This window comes from Rattus norvegicus, chromosome 4 (genome assembly GCF_021556685.1).
Source record: "Rattus norvegicus strain SHRSP/BbbUtx chromosome 4, alternate assembly SHRSP_T2T, whole genome shotgun sequence".
NCBI classification, from domain to species: domain Eukaryota; kingdom Metazoa; phylum Chordata; class Mammalia; order Rodentia; family Muridae; genus Rattus; species Rattus norvegicus.
The window spans coordinates 92,161,582-92,181,688 of NC_141537.1; the positions used below are offsets into that span (position 1 = coordinate 92,161,582).

Sequence of the window (20,107 nt, forward strand, 5' to 3'; positions counted from 1 at the left end):
AAATTGTATCAAAAATTATTTCTCCAAATGCGTTGTTTTTCTAGAGTAGTCAACCCATTTGACCATAAATCTGACCAAACAGGCATACACACAACACACACACACACACACACACACACACACACACACGCGCACAGAGACACACACACACAGACACACATACACACACAGACACACATACACACACAGACACACATACACACACACACAGACACACACACACAACACACACACACACACACACACACACACACACACACACACACACACAGAGGTTCCCTCACCCAACAGTCTTTTTCACTTCATCTCTTTTTGCTTTTGATTCCTAAAACAAAATTAGTAACTTTATATTGTCAAAGAATCCTTCAGTGATATCCTGTATCTGAGTAATTCTAGTTCTTGCTTCTCATTACACATTGTGTCCTTCATTTTTTACTGCTTATGAAACTTGTCTTCCTATATGACAATAGTCAAGCACAGTCTGCATGACAATCAAGGTCGATATTTGGCACTCATAAGTAGGACAATGAAAAGTTGAGTTGTTGTACAGTTATGATCTTTGGAATCTTGATACACTGTAGAGGAGTAAAGAATTCACTTTAAATATCTTAAACAAGATTTGAGGTCTTAACCATTAAACATTTTTATTAATATTGGTTAGCGTCCATCTCCCTTTTGAAAGTAGAACTCTTCTAATGATAGAAAATACAGATTCTTCTTCACTGTTTATGGTTAGTGTTATGGAATAAATAAGTGAAGACTAAAATAGGAAATGAATAAATATTAAGCGCATGATTCAATTATTAAAAAAGCCACTGAATGTACAATCATTTGCAGTAAAATCAAATTTCTATATGTTGTTTCTCCCAGAGCAAGGTTGCAAATTTGCTGACTGCTTGTATGAGCAAAGAAGATGAGAATCTTTTCTTATAAATATTCTTCAGTTTTTCAATAATTTTGTGCCTCATTAAAATAAGTTCAAATAAATTTTCTTATAAATTCATCAAAATTAATAATTTAATAATTTTGGCTATGTTTTTATAAACCCACCCATTTCACCTATATTCTCTCAATTTGTGTTTAATGACTGTCATTTTTCTATGATTTTGAAAAATATATGCTAACATTCCTGAATATTTTCTAAAATAAAGGTTATTGAACTCATATCTCACTCCAAAAATTTACAAAGTTAAGGACTGTAGTTTTATTGTATTTATTTTCATTCTCCCCTGTTCTAACATTCAAATTAATACACAGTAATTATTCAATCATAATTGTTACATGAATGAGAAAAATGGAATGATGTTAATTTAAAGAAAAATATTACTATTTATCAGGTTCTTCAGGATGTTATACAGTTAGGCATTATATATATATATATAATTTTCAGCATGATTCTTTTTTATCTGAAAAAATAGGCATGGAATATTCTTGACAGCTTTAGTTGACATTTGCTAAATGTGTAAAGAAAATCAAGGTAGCATCTTCATCTTTAAGTCTCACTATATAAATCAATTAAAACGTTCCTTGATCAAGTGCTTGTAAGGATAGTGGTAGTAACTGGAGCCATCAAGAGGCTGGAGTGAAAAAACAGAGATTTATCATAATGTCAGAATTTTTTTTAAGATACACCAATATCAGCTGATATAAGAAATGATGAGAATCAATTGGCAAACTGGATTAAATGTCAACAGTTAATAGACAAATCCACAAAAAGAAATATGCATTAGACTTGAGTAGGCACCAGGGAACTGCTATCAACTATGTCCAACAGGAAGAAATCCAAACAGGCAGGAAGGGTAAGCTACCTGGCAGTCATGGCAGCAGGTGTTTGGTGAAAGTCCAGATGGGCTTTTCAAGGCAGATAAACAGATGGTCTCCATTGTGAGTGGGTGACCCTGGGTATCACCTAGAGGGCTTATTTACAATGCAGATTCCTGGAGTTTCTGATTCTGCACTAGCACTCAAATCAATTGTGATGTCCTGATCTATTATCTTCAAAACACTAAAAGATTAAGACACATTAAATTTCTGTTTTGAGGTAAATTAAATTTTATTTGTGAGTGATCATCTGTCATCCATTAACACACAAAGTTAGAAAATGTATTTAAAATGCACTTGTATTCTACAAAGAGTACAAAAATTTAATGTATTTAAATTTTGAACACATTTTCTTTACGAAATAAGCAAACAAAACAAAAAGCAAACCCTTCCCTATTATCATTTAATTAAACTTTGTACTGTCTAAAATGCCCTAGTTTGTAGTCCACACTATTCTAATATGGTCAGGTTTGCATAAAAGTCTCAAATGACCAAGCTGTATGGAAGATTCAATGAGCTAGGACAGAAAGCTTTGTGGGTGTTTGTTTCCTAGAACTCAGTTTTTCTGAGACTGAACTCCTTCCTACCTTAGGACGCAGGATCTCGAGTTCAATTTCTGAGCCACTGTTCAGGCACACTTCCCTTTCCTCAAGTTGGCCAGAGCCACTTAGGCCATGCATTATAAATAAGTAAAGCGGCATCAAAATATCAGTGACATTTTCAATGTTTAAAGATTGTTGTTTTTAAAGTGCTTTACTTTGCATGGAACACCCTAAGTAGAGAGATATCCCCATGATAATCCCTGACCTGATCCCATGTTGTTTTAGTTTGTTTTTAACTGTTCACCATATGTAAAACTCAAAATAGTATCTTATTCTTATCTTGTTTATTTTATTTCCTCTTTCATAATCTGAGAAATGTCTGTCTCCTGACAATTTGAAATACATCTTTTTCCTGCTTACTGCATTGAGTAAATTTTCGCTTTCCAGAAGTGCTGTGTTTATGAGATGTAGTTGGCCAAATAAACAAAATTCATGTTATGATGATTTAAATAGAAATGATCCCCCCCCCCATAGACTCATGTGTTTGAGTGTTTGGCCCATAGGGAGTGGCACTCTTGGAGGAAGAGTTTCACAGTGGGGATAGATTTTGATATTGCATATGGTCAAGATTTACCCGGTGTGGCTCACAATCTCCTTCTGCTGCCTTTGTATCAAGATGTAGAAATCTCAGTTCCTTCCCTGGCATCATGTCTGCCTGAATTCCTCCACCATAGTAATGGACTAAACCTCTAAAAATGTATGGAAGCCCCAAATAGTTTTCTTTGTTTCTTTGTTTCCATGGTCATTGTGTCTCTCCACAGAAACAGAAATTCTACCTAAGACACATGTTGAAAACTTTTGATCATTTAAATTTCTACAGAAATAAAATAATTCTGAATGAAATAACATAGGATGTAATGCTTAGGTATAACTTAATTTTAACATATTGTCATTAGCAGGTAAATAAAAACTATAAAGTTCGTGTTCATTCATGTCAGTTAATGAGTCCTTCAGCTGTAAAACTGCCCAAGAATTTAACCCGTGAATCTTTTGAGTCTCAATCTAGAGCTGGTACGAGGTCTTGCTGAGGTCAGTGTGTTCCTGAGCCTTTCTCCATAGGGCTTTCCTGAAAAATTAATTGGACATGAGAAAAGCATGAGACCTTGGGAGATACAATGGACTACCATTTGTCAAGTGAGACTACTTTCTTGCTAACTCCTAAGGTGCCAACTGAATGGGTAATGATCCCGATCCCTCCCTTGGTCTCTTGGTCTTGTAACAGCATTAGATGCCTTTTACGCCCCTAGACACGGCTTTTTTTATATCCAAGTCTGTGCCAATCCCTTTCAGACAAGAAAAAAAAAGTTCCAAAGTTGTCACTCCAAGCTTTCCACTCCAAAATAAAGCCACTAGCTAGCAGCTATCCAACAGTTTATGGCTTGGAAGCAGTCCTGTGTCATCCAAATGGAAGCAACTAAAGGCAGAAACAATTATAGCCGATGATGTGTGATCCTAATGAAATGATGAAAATAAATACACTATCTCTCTTCAGGAAGAAAGAATTGTGTCATCCACGGGTAAAATTAGTAAGCATAGGAAACAAGTATCTGAAGAAGGATAAAAGGTTTCTTTTGTTCTTGCTGCTATTGATTTTTAGCCCAAAGATCCATTTCATCAACAGATTCTGGTCAAATAAAAACATCTTCAATACATTGCTACAGATACCACGCCCGCCCAAAAAGCTTTTCACTCAACTCGTCCACAAGCCATATGGTAATCTTGGGACCAAATCTGTTATGTGTGCTTTCATGTTCCTGCATCTGTGCTACACACCACAAAGACAGCCGTCCCCATCCCTTCTCAACAGACCAGGGAGAGCAGATGGAAGACGTGACCAAGCATGCATACCTCCAGGAGTGCTTTCTCAGAATGCAAGGAATTAATTTAGTGTGAGAGACGAAGTTGCTCGTTCATTGGCTAGGCGATTAAATATAACTGCAAAAGTGAGGGCCTATTTTCAAAATCTCTAAATGGGCTACATTTAGAGGGTGGCTTTGGTTTTATTTCATTTATTATCATTATGAGCACACATGTGTGTGGGAGTGTGTGCTGTAGGTGTGCGCTCATGGTACAGCAGCAGAAGTTAAAGGGAACCTTTTGTAGCTGCTTCTGACCTTCCACGTTTACTAGGGCTCCTGGCCTACTTCAGATTGCAAAGGTTGCTAGAGTGTACCTTTACTCACCCAGCTACCAAACAGGCCCTTACTTTCAATTTTGCTTTGCCATATGCAAAAGAATACAATTTAATGAAGCTGCTGTAAGCCCATAAAGATTTTTGAAACACTTATTTTACATATTAGTAAAACTTTTCTGAATAATTTATGAAGAATAGTTTAAAAATGAAATATTCATGTGATGGTGTAACTCTTTCAAACAAAATATAGTATCTCAACTACACTTTTAGACGAAATATGGAAATTTGTATTTTACATTTATTATTAATTGATATTGTAACCAGTATCTTAATTTACAAAGCTTAATTATGCCTTCACATGATATATTCAAATATATGATACTTATCATTTAAAAATAGTAAAATTTAAATTTCAATAACAACTTAATTTCAAAATAGTGGTGTTATATCCATTGATTTTACTAAGCATTGTTAATTAATATTTTCCAATAATATTGATAACAAATAAGAACAACTCTAATTTAATGGTGTTTCTATTATTCGGAATCAAGTTTTCTTACTGGAATTCAGGACACAACCCAGTGGAAATGGCTCAAACATTTTTCTCATCCCACAATTCCGTTGAAAGGTTTTCTTTTTTTTTTTTTTTCAGCTTTCCATTTTCTTTTCTTTTTTTTTAATTAACTTGAGTATTTCTTATATAAATATCGAGTGTTATTCCCTTTCCCGGTTTCAGGGCAAACACCCCCTCTCCCCCCTCCCCTTCCTTATGGGTATTCCCCTCCCAACCCTCCCCCCATTGCCGCCCTCCCCCCAACAGTCTAGTTCACTGGGGGTTCAGTCTTAGCAGGACCCAGGGCTTCCCCTTCCACTGGTGTTCTTACTAGGATATTCATTGCTACCTATGAGCTCAGAGTCCAGGGTCAGTCCATGTATGGTCTTTAGGTAGTGGCTTAGTCCCTGGAAGCTCTGGTTGCTTGGCATTGTTGTACATATGGGGTCTCAAGCCCCTTCAAGCTCTTCCAGTTCTTTCTCTGATTCCTTCAACGGGGGTTCTATTCTCAGTTCAGTGGTTTGCTGCTGGCATTCGCCTCTGTATTTGCTCTATTCTGGCTGTGTCTCTCAGGAGCAATCTACATCCGGCACCTGTCGGTCTGCACGTCTTTGCTTCATCCATCTTGTCTAATTGGGTGGCTGTATATGTATGGGCCACATGTGGGGCAGGCTCTGAATGGGTGTTACTTCAGTCTCTGTTTTAATCTTTGCCTCTCTCTTCCCTGCCAAGGGTATTCTTGTTCCCCTTTTAAAGAAGGCGTGAAACATTCACATTTTGATCATCCGTCTTGAGTTTCATTTGTTCTAGGCATCTAGGGTAATTCAAGCATTTGGGCTAATAGCCACGTATCAATGAGTGCATACCATGTATGTCTTTCTGTGATTGGGTTAGCTCACTCAGAATGATATTTTCCAGTTCCAACCATTTGCCTACGAATTTCATAAAGCCGTTGTTTTTGATAGCTGAGTAATATTCCATTGTGTAGATGTACCACATTTTCTGTATCCATTCCTCTGTTGAAGGGCATCTAGGTTCTTTCCAGCTTCTGGCTATTATAAATAAGGCCGCGATGAACATAGTGGAGCACGTGTCTTTTTTATATGTTGGGGCATCTTTTGGGTATATGCCCAAGAGAGGTATAGCTGGATCCTCAGGCAGTTCAATGTCCAATTTTCTGAGGAACCTCAAGACTGATTTCCAGAATGGTTCTACCAGTCTGCAATCCCACCAACAATGGAGGAGTGTTGCTCTTTCTCCGCATCCTCGCCAGCATCTGCTGTCACATGAGTTTTTGATCTTAGCCATTCTCACTGGTGGGAGGTGAAATCTCAGGGTTGTTTTGATTTGCATTTCCCTTATGACTAAAGATGTTGAACATTTCTTTAGGTGTTTCTCAGCCATTCGGCATTCCTCAGCTGTGAATTCTTTGTTTAGCTCTGAACCCCATTTTTTAATAGGGTTATTTGTCTCCCTGCGGTCTAACTTCTTGAGTGCTTTGTATATTTTGGATATAAGGCCTCTATCTGTTGTAGGATTGGTAAAGATCTTTTCCCAATCTGTTGGTTGCCGTTTTGTCCTAACCACAGTGTCCTTTGCCTTACAGAAGCATTGCAGTTTTTTTTTTTGATCCCTAACTTAAATTAAGCCAAAGCTAAGGAACAGTTTACACATTTATATATGGCATTTGGTCATTATCTGAAAACAAACAAAATAAAAAATGCAAAGAGGAGTGTTTGAAGTGAAACCTCTTCTGAGTAGATGCCTCATCGCCTTTTTCTCTTCTTCCTGGTCTGACTACTTCAATACACAGAGCTCCGAGAAACACAGCAGAGACACAAATTACAATGGAGTGAAATTCCTACTTAATAATGACATTCCTTAAGTTAGTAAAAATCTGCCAACATCTGCGAGCTCCTCTACAGAGTTGTGAGCCAAAGTTAAAAATCATGTGTGACAGTGCTATGGAAAATACAATTGATTTCAGTCTGATTGTGTCAGTTCCAAACAGAGACAATATTGATGATGCTCAATGGTAATCTTTTTTTTTTTATTAACTTGAGTATTTCTTATATACATTTCGAGTGTTATTCCCTTTCCCGGTTTCCGGGCAAACATCCCCCTCCCCCCTCCCCTTCCTTATGGGTGTTCCCCTCCCAACCCTCCCCCCATTGCCGCCCTCCCCCCATAGACTAGTTCACTGGGGGTTCAGTCTTAGCAGGACCCAGGGCTTCCCATTCCACTGGTGCTCTTACTAGGATATTCATTGCTACCTATGGGGTCAGAGTCCAGGGTCAGTCCATGTATAGTCTTTAGGTAGTGGCTTAGTCCCTGGAAGCTCTGGTTGCTTGGCATTGTTGTACTTTTGGGGACTCGAGCCCCTTCAAGCTCTTCCAGTTCTTTCTCTGATTCCTTCAATAGGGGACCTATTCTCAGTTCAGTGGTTTGCTGCTGGCATTCGCCTCTATATTTGCTGTATTCTGGCTGTGTCTCTCAGGAGCGATCTACATCCGGCTCCTGTCGCACTGCACTTCTTTGCTTCATCCATCTTGTCTAATTGGGTGGCTGTATATGTATGGGCCACATGTGGGGCAGGCTCTGAATGGGTGTTCCTTCAGTCTCTGTTTTAATCTTTGCCTCTCCCTTCCCTGCCAAGGGTATTCTTTTTCCTCATTTAAAGAAGGAGTGAAGCATTCACATTTTGATCATCCGTCTTGAGTTTCGTTTGTTCTAGGGATCTAGGGTAATTCAAGCATTTGGGCTAATAGCCACTTATCAATGAGTGCATACCATGTATGTCTTTCTGTGATTGGGTTAGCTCACTCAGGATGATATTTTCCAGTTCCAACCATTTGCCTACGAATTTCATAAACTCGTTGTTTTTGATAGCTGAGTAATATTCCATTGTGTAGATGTACCACATTTTCTGTATCCATTCCTCTGTTGAAGGGCATCTGGGTTCTTTCCATTTTCTGGCTATTATAAATAAGGCTGCGATGAACATAGTGTAGCACGTGTCTCTTTTATATGTTGAGGCATCTTTTGGGTATATGCCCAAGAGAGGTATAGCTGGATCCTCAGGCAGTTCAGTGTCCAATTTTCTGAGGAACCTCCAGACTGATTTCCAGAATGGTTTTACCAGTCTGCAATCCCACCAACAATGGAGGAGTATTCCTCTTTCTCCACATCCTCGCCAGCATCTGCTGTTACCTGAGTTTTTGATCTTAGCCAATCGCACTGGTGTGAGGTGAAATCTCAGGGTTGTTTTGATTTGCATTTCCCTTATGACTAAAGATGTTGAACATTTCTTTAGGTGTTTCTCAGCCATTCGGCATTCCTCAGCTGTGAATTCTTTGTTTAGCTCTGAACCCCATTTTTTAATAGGGTTATTTGTTTCCCTGCGGTCTAACTTCTTGAGTTCTTTGTATATTTTGGATATAAGGCCTCTATCTGTTGGAGGATTGGTAAAGATCTTTTCCCAATCTGTTGGTTGCCGTTTTGTCCTAACCACAGTGTCCTTTGCCTTACAGAAGCTTTGCAGTTTTATGAGATCCCATTTGTCGATTCTTGATCTTAGAGCATAAGCCATTGGTGTTTTGTTCAGGAAATTTTTTCCAGTGCCCATGTGTTCCAGATGCTTCCCTAGTTTTTCTTCTATTAGTTTGAGTGTGTCTGGTTTGATGTGGAGGTCCTTGATCCACTTGGACTTAAGCTTTGTACAGGGTGATAAGCATGGATCGATCTGCATTCTTCTACATGTTGCCCTCCAGTTGAACCAGCACCATTTGCTGAAAATGCTATCTTTTACCCATTGGATGGTTTTGGCTCCTTTGTCAAAAATCAAGTGACCATAGGTGTGTGGGTTCATTTCTGGGTCTTCAATTCTATTCCATTGGTCTATCTGTCTGTCTCTGTACCAATACCATGCAGTTTTTATCACTATTGCTCTGTAATACTGCTTGAGTTCAGGGATAGTGATTCCCCCTGAAGTCCTTTTATTGTTGAGGATAGCTTTAGCTATCCTGGGTTTTTTGTTATTCCAGATGAATTTGCAAATTGTTCTGTCTAACTCTTTGAAGAATTGGATTGGTATTTTGATGGGGATTGCATTGAATCTGTAGATTGCTTTTGGTAAAATGGCCATTTTTACCATATTAATCCTGCCAATCCATGAGCATGGGAGATCTTTCCATCATCTGAGGTCTTCTTAAATTTCTTTCCTCAGTGTCTTGAAGTTCTTATTGTACAGATCTTTTACTTGCTTGGTTAAAGTCACACCGAGGTACTTTATATTATTTGGGTCTATTATGAAGGGTGTCGTTTCCCTAATTTCTTTCTCGGCTTGTTTCTCTTTTGTATAGAGGAAGGCAACTGATTTATTTGAGTTAATTTTATACCCAGCCACTTTGCTGAAGTTGTTTATCAGCTTTAGTAGTTCTCTGGTGGAACTTTTGGGATCACTTAAATATACTATCATGTCATCTGCAAATAGTGATATTTTGACCTCTTCTTTTCCGATCTGTATCCCTTTGATCTCCTTTTGTTGTCTGATTGCTTTGGCTAGAACTTCAAGAACTATATTGAATAAGTAGGGAGAGAGTGGGCAGCCTTGTCTAGTCCCTGATTTTAGTGGGATTGCTTCAAGTTTCTCTCCATTTAGTTTAATGTTAGCAACTGGTTTGCTGTATATGGCTTTTAATATGTTTAGGTATGGGCCTTGAATTCCTATTCTTTCCAGGACTTTTATCATGAAGGGGTGTTGAATTTTGTGAAATGCTTTCTCAGCATCTAATGAAATGATCATGTGGTTCTGTTCTTTCAGTTTGTTTATATAATGGATCACGTTGATGTTTTTCCGTATGTTAAACCATCCCTGCATGCCTGGGATGAAGCCTACTTGATCATGGTGGATGATTGTTTTGATGTGCTCTTGGATTCGGTTTGCCAGAATTTTATTGAGTATTTTTGCGTCGATATTCATAAGGGAAATTGGTCTGAAGTTCTCTTTCTTTGTTGGGTCTTTGTGTGGTTTAGGTATAAGAGTAATTATGGCTTCATAGAAGGAATTCGGGAGTGATCCATCTGTTTCAATTTTGAGGAATAGTTTGGATAATATTAGTATGAGGTCTTCTATGAAGGTTTGATAGAATTCTGCACTAAACCCGTCTGGACCTGGGCTCTTTTTGGTTGGGAGACCTTTAATGACTAGTTCTATTTCCTTAGGAGTTATGGGGTTGTTTAACTGGTTTATCTGTTCCTGATTTAACTTCGGTACCTGATATTTGTCTAGGAAATTGTCCATTTCCTATAGATTTTCAAGTTTTGTTGCATATAGGCTTTTATAGTAAGATCTGATGATTTTTTTGAATTTCCTCTGAATCTGTAGTTATGTCTCCCTTTTCATTTCTGATTTTATTAATTTGGACACACTCTCTGTGTCCTCTCGTTAGTCTGGCTAAGGGTTTATCTATCTTGTTGATTTTCTCAAAGAACCAACTTTTGGTTCTGTTGATTCTTTCTATGGTCCTTTTTGTTTCTACTTGGTTGATTTCAGCTCTGAGTTTGATTATTTCCTGCCTTCTACACCTCCTGGGTGTATTTGCTTCTTTTTGTTCTAGAGCTTTTAGGTGTGCTGTCAAGCTGCTGACATATGCTCTTTCCTGTTTCTTTCTGCAGGCATTAAGTGCTCTGAATTTTCCTCTTAGCACAGCTTTCATTGTGTCCCATAAGTTTGGGTATGTTGTACCTTCATTTTCACTAAATTCTAAAAAGTCTTTAATTTCTTTCCTTATTTCTTCCTTCACCAGGTTATCATTGAGTAGAGCATTGTTCAATTTCCACGTATATGTGGGCATTCTTCCCTTATTGTTATTGAAGACCAGTTTTAGGCCGTGGTGGTCCGATAGCACACATGGGATTATTTCTATCTTTCTGTACCTGTTGAGGCCCGTTTTTTGACCAATTATATGGTCAGTTTTGGAGAAAGTACCATGAGGAGCTGAGGCGAAGGTATATCCTTTTGCTTTAGGATAGAATGTTCTATAAATACCTGTTAAGTCCATTTGGCTCATGACTTCTCTTAGTCTGTCTACGTCTCTGTTTAAGTTCTGTTTCCATGATCTGTACATTGATGAGAGTGGGGTGTTGAAATCTCCCACTATTATTGTATGAGGTGAAATGTGTGTTTTGAGCTTTAGTAAGGTTTCTTTTACGTATGTAGGTGCCCTTGTATTTGGGGCATAGATATTTAGGATTGAGAGTTCATCTTGTTGGATTTTTTCTTTGATGAATATGAAGTGTCCTTCCTTATCTTTTTTTGATGACTTTTAGTTGAAAATTGATTTTATCTGATATTAGAATGGCAACTCCAGCTTGCTTCTTCCGACCATTTGCTTGGAAAGATGTTTTCCAGCCTTTCACTCTGAGGTAGTGTTTGTCTTTTTCTCTGAGGTGTGTTTCCTGTAGGCAGCTGAATGCAGGGTCCTCGTTGCATATCCAGTTTGTTAATCTATGTCTCTTTATTGGGGAGTTGAGGCCATTGATGTTGAGAGATATTAAGTAATAGTGATTATTGCTTCCTGTCGTATTCATATTTGGATGTGAGGTTATGTTTGTGTGCTTTCATTCTCTTTGTTTTTTTGCCAAGACGATTAGTTTCTTGCTTCTTCTAGGGTATAGCTTGCCTCCTTATGTTGGGCTTTATCATTTATTATCCTTTGTAGTGCTGGATTTGTAGAAAGATATTGTGTAAATTTGTTTTTGTCATGGAATATCTTGGTTTCTCCATCTATGTTAATTGAGAGTTTTGCAGGATATAGTAACCTGGGCTGGCATTTGTGTTCTCTTAGGGTCTGTATGACATCTGTCCAGGATCTTCTGGCCTTCATAGTTTCTGGCGAAAAGCCTGGTGTGATTCTGTTAGGTCTGCCTTTATATGTTACTTGACCTTTTTCCCTTACTGCTTTTAATATTCTTTCTTTATTTTGTGCGTTTGGTGTTTTGACTATTATGTGACAGGAGGTGTTTCTTTTCTGGTCCAATCTATTTGGAGTTCTGTAGGCTTCTTGTATGCCTATGGGTATCTCTTTTTTTAGGTTAGGGAAGTTTTCTTCTATGATTTTGTTGAAGATATTTCCTGGTCCTTTGAGCTGGGAGTCTTCACTCTCTTCTATACCTATTATCCTTAGGTTTGATCTTCTCATTGAGTCCTGGATTTCCTGTATGATTTGGACCAGTAGCTTTTTCTGCTTTACATTATCTTTGACAGTTGTGTCAATGATTTCTATGGAATCTTCTGCTCCTGAGATTCTCTCTTCCATCTCCTGAATTCTGTTGGTGAAGCTTGTATCTACAGCTCCTTGTCTCTTCTTTTGGTTTTCTATATCCAGGGTTGTTTCCATGTGTTCTTTCTTGATTGCTTCTATTTCCATTTTTAATTCCTTTAACTGTTTGATTGTGTTTTCCTGGAATTCTTTCAGGGGTTTTTGTGACTCCTCTCTATGGGCTTCTACTTGTTTATTTATGATTTCCTGGAATTCTTTCAGGGATTTTTGTGACTCCTCTCTATGGGCTTCTACTTGTTTAATTATGTTTTCCTGGAATTCTTTCAGGCATTTTTGTGATTCCTCTCTGTAGGCTTCTACTTGTTCTCTAAGGGAGTTCTTCACGTCTTTCTTGAAGTCCTCCAGCATCATGATCAAATATGATTTTGAAACTAGATCTTGCTTTTCTGGTGTGTTTGGATATTCCATGTTTGTTTTGGTGGGAGAATTGGGCTCCGATGGTGCCATGTAGTCTTGGTTTCTGTTGCTTGGGTTCCTGTGCTTGCCTCTCACCATCAGATTATCTCTAGTGTTACTTTGTTCTGCTATTTCTGACAGTGGCTAGACTGCCCTATAAGCCTGTGTGTCAGGAGTGCTGTAGACCTGTTTTCCTGTTTTCTTTCAGCCTGTTATGGTGACAGAGTGTTCTGCTTTCGGGCGTGTAGTTTTCCCTCTCTACAGGTCTTCAGCTGTTCCTGTGGGCCTGTGTCTTGAGTTCACCAGACAGGTCACTTGCAGCAGAAAAGTTGGTCTTACCTGTGGTCCCGAGGCTCAAGTTTGCTCTCGGGGTGCTGCCCAAGAGCTCTCCGCGGCAGCAGCAACCAGGAAGATCTGTGCTGCCATTTCCGGGAGCTTCAGTGCACCAGGGTTCCAGATGGCGTTTGGTGTTTTCCTCTGGCGTCTGAGATGTGTATGCAGAGTGCAGTCTCTTCTGGTTTCCCAGGTGTGTCTGCCTCTCTGAGGGTTTAGCTCTCCCTCCCATGGGATTTGGGTGCAGAGAACTGTTTATCTGGTCTGTTTCCTTCAGGTTCCAGCGGTGTCTCAGAGGCAGCTGTCCTGCCACTCCTGGGCCCTCCCCCACGGGAACCCAGAGGCCTTATACAGTTTCCTCTTGGGCCAGGGATGTGGGCAGGGGTGGGCAGTGTTTTCTTAAATGTTCCTCTTTTGCATGAAGTTTGCTCTATTTAGATGTGCATCTTTGTCAGTGTCCACAGCTGACTCCCTGTCTTAATAAGCAGTCTTAAATGCCTCACTGTTCCAAAGAATAGAAAATCCAAAACCCAGGTGCCTGATTATCTGGTGTCTGTTGCTAGCCCACTCCTTCAACATGGCAGCATCTTGCTTGTGTCCACACAAGGGAGTGTCAGGGCAGAGAGTTCAACTCCCCTGTGGTTTTCATAAGGGCACTAAACTTGACATGGTACCCAAGGGAAATCAACTTCCTGGTGACCACAAAAACCCAAAATAAGAGAGGAATGTGGACTCTCATTCAGGGAATTTCAGGGTCTCTGCTGACAGATAAGTGAGCAGGCACATGCCTTTAGGATTTGTCTGGGCTCTAGTGCAGTTTAGTCAACAGAGTGGTACATTTCAGATTGTAAGGTTTGCTTTAAAGGGCCCTTCTCATATAAGACAGATCAGCATCCAGATTAACCCTGGAGACATCCTGGAATTACACTGTATCTTCCTTTGTTTTCCCTACTTGTGAAAGAGATAAGTGACACGTCTGTTCCATAAATTGTGAATAAGTAAGGATAGCTGTTCTTAGCGAAGAACAGATTTACTGGGTTGTGGTTTTATTTCAGCGTACAGCTCTACAATACTATTATCAAAACAAGTTCAGGCAGAAACTTATGGAGGCAGAAATGATGGAAATCTTAGAAGAACACTTCTTATAGGCTTGTTTATCCTGCTTTCTTATAATATCAGAACGATGAGGTCAAAGGTAGGACCTCCAACAGAGAGGTGAGCCTCCACTATTAATCATCAATAAAAAAAATGCACCTAATGCTTCCCCAGGTGCAGTCTTTTGGAAGCATTTTAGGAATTGAATTTCTCACTTCCCAAATGACATTAGTTTGTGCTAAGTTGATATATAATTAGCTGCACCTTCTCCAAGTCTATGTCTTTAAATATTTTTGTTAGAAAATATTTGCTAGTGATTGTTCATCTTTATAAATGTTTAACTTTTATTGTTATTATATTAGTGTGTATGGGGTGTGTGTGTGTGTGTGTGTGTGTGTGTGTGTGTGTGTGAATTCAGGTGAAGGTCAGAGGGCAATTTTAGTCCTGTCCTTTCAAATTTATGTGGGTTCTGTGGGGTGAACTCAGGTCCTTATATTTGCATAGCAAATACTTTTTCCTGAGGTCATTTTGAGCAGACCTATCTTTTCTTTCTGTTGTTTTCTTTTTTCTTTTAAAAAGTCACTCCTGCTTTTGGTATATAAAGTGGATATTAGCCCAAAAGCTCAGAATACCCAAGATACAATGTAAAGACCACACAAAGCTCAAGAAAGAGAAAGACCAAAGTGTAGATGCTTGATTTCTTCTGAGAAGGAAGAACAAATTACTAACTGGAGGAAATACAGGGACAAAGAGTGGAATAGGGACTAAAGAAAAGGCCATCCAGAGACTGCCACATATGGGGAGACATCCCACATGCAGTCACCAAACCCAGTCACTATTAGGGATGCCAAGAGGTGCTTGCTGATATAGCTGTCTCCTGAGAGGCTCTGCCAGAGCCTGACAAATACAAAGGTGGTTAATCTCAGCAAACCATTGAACTGAGAACTGAGTCCCCAGTGGAGGAGTTAGAAAAAGGACTGAGGTAGGTGAGGGGGTTTGCAACCCCATAAGAACAACAATATTAACCAACCAGACACCCTAGAGCTTCCAGGGACTAAACCACCATCCCTAGTGTAGACATGGAGCAACCCCTGGCTCCAGCCGCATATGTAACAGAGGATGGTCTTTTATGGGCATCAATGGGAGGAGAGGCCCTTGGTTCTGTGAAGGTTTGAAGCCCCAGTGTAGAGAAATGACAGGGCAAGGATGTAGGAGGGAGTTGCAGGGTAGGTGGGGGAGCACCCTCATGGAGGCAGGGGGTTGGGGGACTGGATAGGGGGATTCCAGAGGGAAAAAAGGGAAGGGGGATACTATTTGAAATGTAGATAAAGAAAATATCCAATAAGAAAAAAGAAAAAAAATGATGTCCACAAAGTTTTGTAGCATGAGTCCCTCATGGCTGTTTCTCAATGTCTATATTTTTATCCAACAATGAACATATCAACTATGCTCCTTCAGTTTTAATTGTTTTATAAAATGCAGATATCATGTTGTTCTTGCAACTGTAGAACCACTCTTGCCAAAGAAGAGTCACTGTGGACTCTGTTTCTCTCTCCTGGCCTGTCTTAATGTAGCCTTTCACATGACAACTCCTGCCATTATGACACCTTCCAACCAAATTCTTTCCTGATAGAAGACAATGAATGCTACCTACACCCCTCAGTCTTCTTATTTACCGGTATGGTATTTGTTTTGCTGTTCTCAATGTTCCTCATGAAAGTCTAGCTTTACATCCCTGAATCTTTCAACCAACTACAATTATAAATTTTTATACAAAAATATAGACAGAATGACCAGGTTCTAAAAAATGAGAATACCTATTTTTAACATTTAGTAAGATAAATATTTTAAAAATAATGTCTCCCACCCAATAAAATATATACCTCATTAGTTAAAGAATACCTTGTTTTGCTAGCAATCTGCACAAGAAACTACATCTAACATAAGTTCTTAGCATTTTCAGGCTTGCTTATCCGGGACTGAACCAATCAGAAGCCCTATTTTCTGCTCATGAGCCATCTGTCATACCAATAAACAGTGTTTGCAATTTATTCTCATCTAAGTCATGATCATCTCTACTAAAATTAGGATGCTGAATATAAAATGCCCTAGTGAATGTTCAACAAACTAAAGTAAATAAAAATGAATGATAGCAAGACATTAGGTTCCCATCAACTTACCAAAGTCTTCCTAATTTCTAAAAATGCCTCATACTGGTTTATTTGACTTAGTTTCCTCTATGCTCATTAAATGCTAATTTCAACTTATTAATCTTATTTATGATTCAGGTTTATATCAAAATAGCATAATTATTTATAGTATAATTGAAATTTCTGAGGACAAAATGGTGTTTTCCTTGGTAATCAACATAGAAATTTACTTTCATTTTTACTCTGGAGAGCATTGCTTACATTGGTGATGTTATCATCCTCATTATCAACTTTGCATATTTACAAACCCCACGGGAAAATAAACAAAGTATAAAAATGTTAGTGTTAGTAATAATTTAACTCGAATTACTTAGAATTGTAATGGATATAAAAATAAACACACCAAGTAATTGAATCTGGCATCTTCATTTAGTAACTGAAACTCTCAAGATATGATACCTGATGCTTTTCATTATTTTCTTTTTTCTTTCCATTTATCTATCAACCTGCCTGTTTTTCATTATTCCAATAAGTTCCATCCATCCCTATTTTAAAATGAGACATATAGCTTTCTTTTACTTCGCATATTCATTATAATGTGACAGAGGTAAACAGAATGAGATGATCCCATTGGAAGTCTCAGAATCCATTAGGATGGTGGAGCTCCTGATCCACCCTCAGATCAAAGAGCATCAGGAACTCCTCACATCCTAGATGTGAGAAAGAAACCATAAACCAGACAAAAGTCAGCATTAAAACAAATCTCATAGAAGCCGTAGTTTGTAGTTAGCTTTAGACTGTGGTTCATACCCTTTTTTCCTATAACTACAACTCTTGTCTATGTAACACAGAGACATTTATGAAATAAAAAGACTAATGAATGCAACTCTGTGATGGGAAGTAAGTTTTGCCATGGAAGGAGAACACATGACCAACAAATATCAAGGCAAGTTGCATTTTTTGATTGACTTCAAAGAGATGCAGTATGAGTACATGTAATGAAAGTTAAACCACATTGAATAAAAAATAATGTTTCTGTACTTTAAAATATTTTCACCACAGTTAAAGCACAATAATTACTAAAATATTATTGTTTTAGAAGACAATTCTCTAATGTATACACTAAAAACACTAAAATTCATTCAGTCAACTAGGAAACATAAGAGGCTTAAACAAAGTTTCTTTGTTACTTCTAAACAGCTGCATAATAATGGTTAATATTTCCACAATATTTTGCTTGACTTTCATTGCTTAATAATGCTCAAGTAATGTATTTATTTTCTTTAAAAATATTGGCTTCTAATCCATTTACTACATTTTTAAACATTTTATTTATTTATTTATTTTTTATCAAATAGAAGTATTGATAGGTATAGTGATCTCCAGTGAAGTAATAAAAAAGCTGAAAACATTTCACAGGTACCAGGAAGCAACTGTCACCAACATTTTCTGAAAGTGAAGAACAAGTACGTATAGACAGGATGAGAAAGAGAAGAGGGAAAGGGCAAAGAAGGAAGAGAAAAGAAGAGAAGAGCAGAAGTAAGATGGGAGGAGAGAGGGGAGGGGAGAGGAGGGGCGGGGAGGGGAGCATAGGGGAGGGAAGAGGAAAGGAGAGGAGAGCAGGACTCTCCATAAAGTTGGAAGGAGATCAAAAATCCAAAATCCAGTTTCTCTCTGGAATATTAGGTTTTTAAGTTTTTTATGTTCAATCTAATAGTAGTGCCTGGCATTCCCTCTCTCTTCATCTCAGATTTGTTAGCTGAGACTGAAAAATAAAGATTAACTGATATGCCTTTAGCTTCAAGTGTCCAGTATTAGCCTTGAACATCTCTGGCTGCCTCTGTCAGCTGAAGGGTGGCTATCTGTGTAAATAAAAAATCCCACATGTGCCTTCATGTTGAGCTCATTTTTCTCATGGAATTGTATTTTTAATGCTTGCTTTCTTTTAGTGAATTCTTTCTTCATTTAGGTGTGCTTTCGTGTGGCCTGGGGGTTTGATTGATCTTAGTTAGCTACAGACAGTTTCTGTTTCTAACCGAGCATCATATATTCTGTATTTCTGTTTCAAAGCTTGATTCGTGTGCCTCCTGCATCTGGCATGCTTACTAGGTGGTGCAGACATATTTGTCTAAGTAGGTAAAAATTTTATATGTTAGTAATTAAGAGTCTATATTAAAAGGAAAAGAAGCTGGTGTCTTGAGGTCTGCCCTGAGGGTTTCTCACTAAGATGAAGCATATCTTTTAATTCATTTAAGTTAAAAGGCTGCTGTGTAATCCAAGTAAAATTCTTCTGTCTGTGTTGGCATTTTCTTTGCAACAGTCTTTCAATTTAGTTAGATTATAAGTGTTCTGAGACAATGGAAAACCAATTCCGGAAAGTGAGAGGAAAGATAAGACATAGACAAACAGGAACCAGGAGGACCAGCATGGCTGGTACATACTACCAGCCCCTGTCCTAACCCCTGGACATCTACCCCACTCTTCATATGAGAAGAGGCAAGGACACCATTCCTACTCTACTCTTTCCCACCACATACCTACAGCTTAGTTGAGGAAGGTAGAAAGCATAGTAGATGTGAAGGAGAGTTGAGGGAAGCAGAAACACACAGCTTAGTACATTGGGTTCTAGAGACTCGACAAAGCAAAGCACTCACATATGGTAGCTTCTGTGTGGGCAATAAAATTGACTTGGAAAGAGGGACTGTGTTCAAGAAGAATGAAGGGGAAATCATTCCCATTATCTAGTCATGGAGGAGAGATGACAACAATGATGTGAACACAACCATAAGAGATCTCTCAGTAGAGCTTATTCCATGTCAAGAGGCGAGGTGAGGTATTGAACAGAGTTGTGGGGTCAGGAATATCGAGCAGACAAAGGTGAATACATCAAGAGGCAACTAAGCTAAAAGCGTGTGTGAACTCTGTTATCTAGGCCTAGTTCAGAGAAAGACAGCCCATGTCTATTCCGTCCATGATGCTGAACAATTGGCATTGAGAGTGAATTTGCCTTCTAATAAATTCGCTGACAAAACAGATAAGAAAAGTACATTTTTTGTACTTTCATTTATTTTTCTACTTCTCTTCTTCACATCTTTGCTTGCACATCGGAAAGCACATACTCAGCACAGCCTTACTTTCTAAGAGCTATGAGAAAAAGGCAGAGGTTGTGTGCACTTAGAAAAAGGAAGGTGGCATGAAATTCAGTTGTGAATTTCACATTCATTAAGCATTAAGGCACGCTCAATGACATCAATCGATATTTCAATAGATATCACACTGAGGTACTTTATATTATTTGGGACTATTATGAAGGGTGTCGTTTCCCTAATTTCTTTCTCGGCTTGTTTCTCTTTTGTGTAGAGGAAGGCTACTGATTTATTTGAGTTAATTTTATACCCAGCCACTTTGCTGAAGTTGTTTATCAGCTTTAGTAGTTCTCTGGTGGAACTTTTGGGATCACTTAAATATACTATCATATCATCTGCAAATAGTGATATTTTGACTTCTTCTTTTCCAATCTGTATCCCCTTGATCTCCATTTTTTGTCTGGTTGCTCTGGCTAGAACTCCAAGAACTATATTGAATAAGTGGGGAGAGAGTGGGCAGCCTTGTCTAGTCCCTGATTTTAGTGGGATTGCTTCAAGTTTCTCTCCATTTAGTTTAATGTTAGTGACTGGTTT

The 20,107-nt window shown here is 38.5% G+C and overlaps 1 protein-coding gene across 2 annotated transcripts in view; it reads left to right on the forward strand.

Moving 5' to 3' along the window:
• The window catches only part of Ccser1 (coiled-coil serine-rich protein 1), a 1,234,532-nt gene that overhangs the window by 997,414 nt on the left and 217,011 nt on the right, over positions 1–20,107 (forward strand).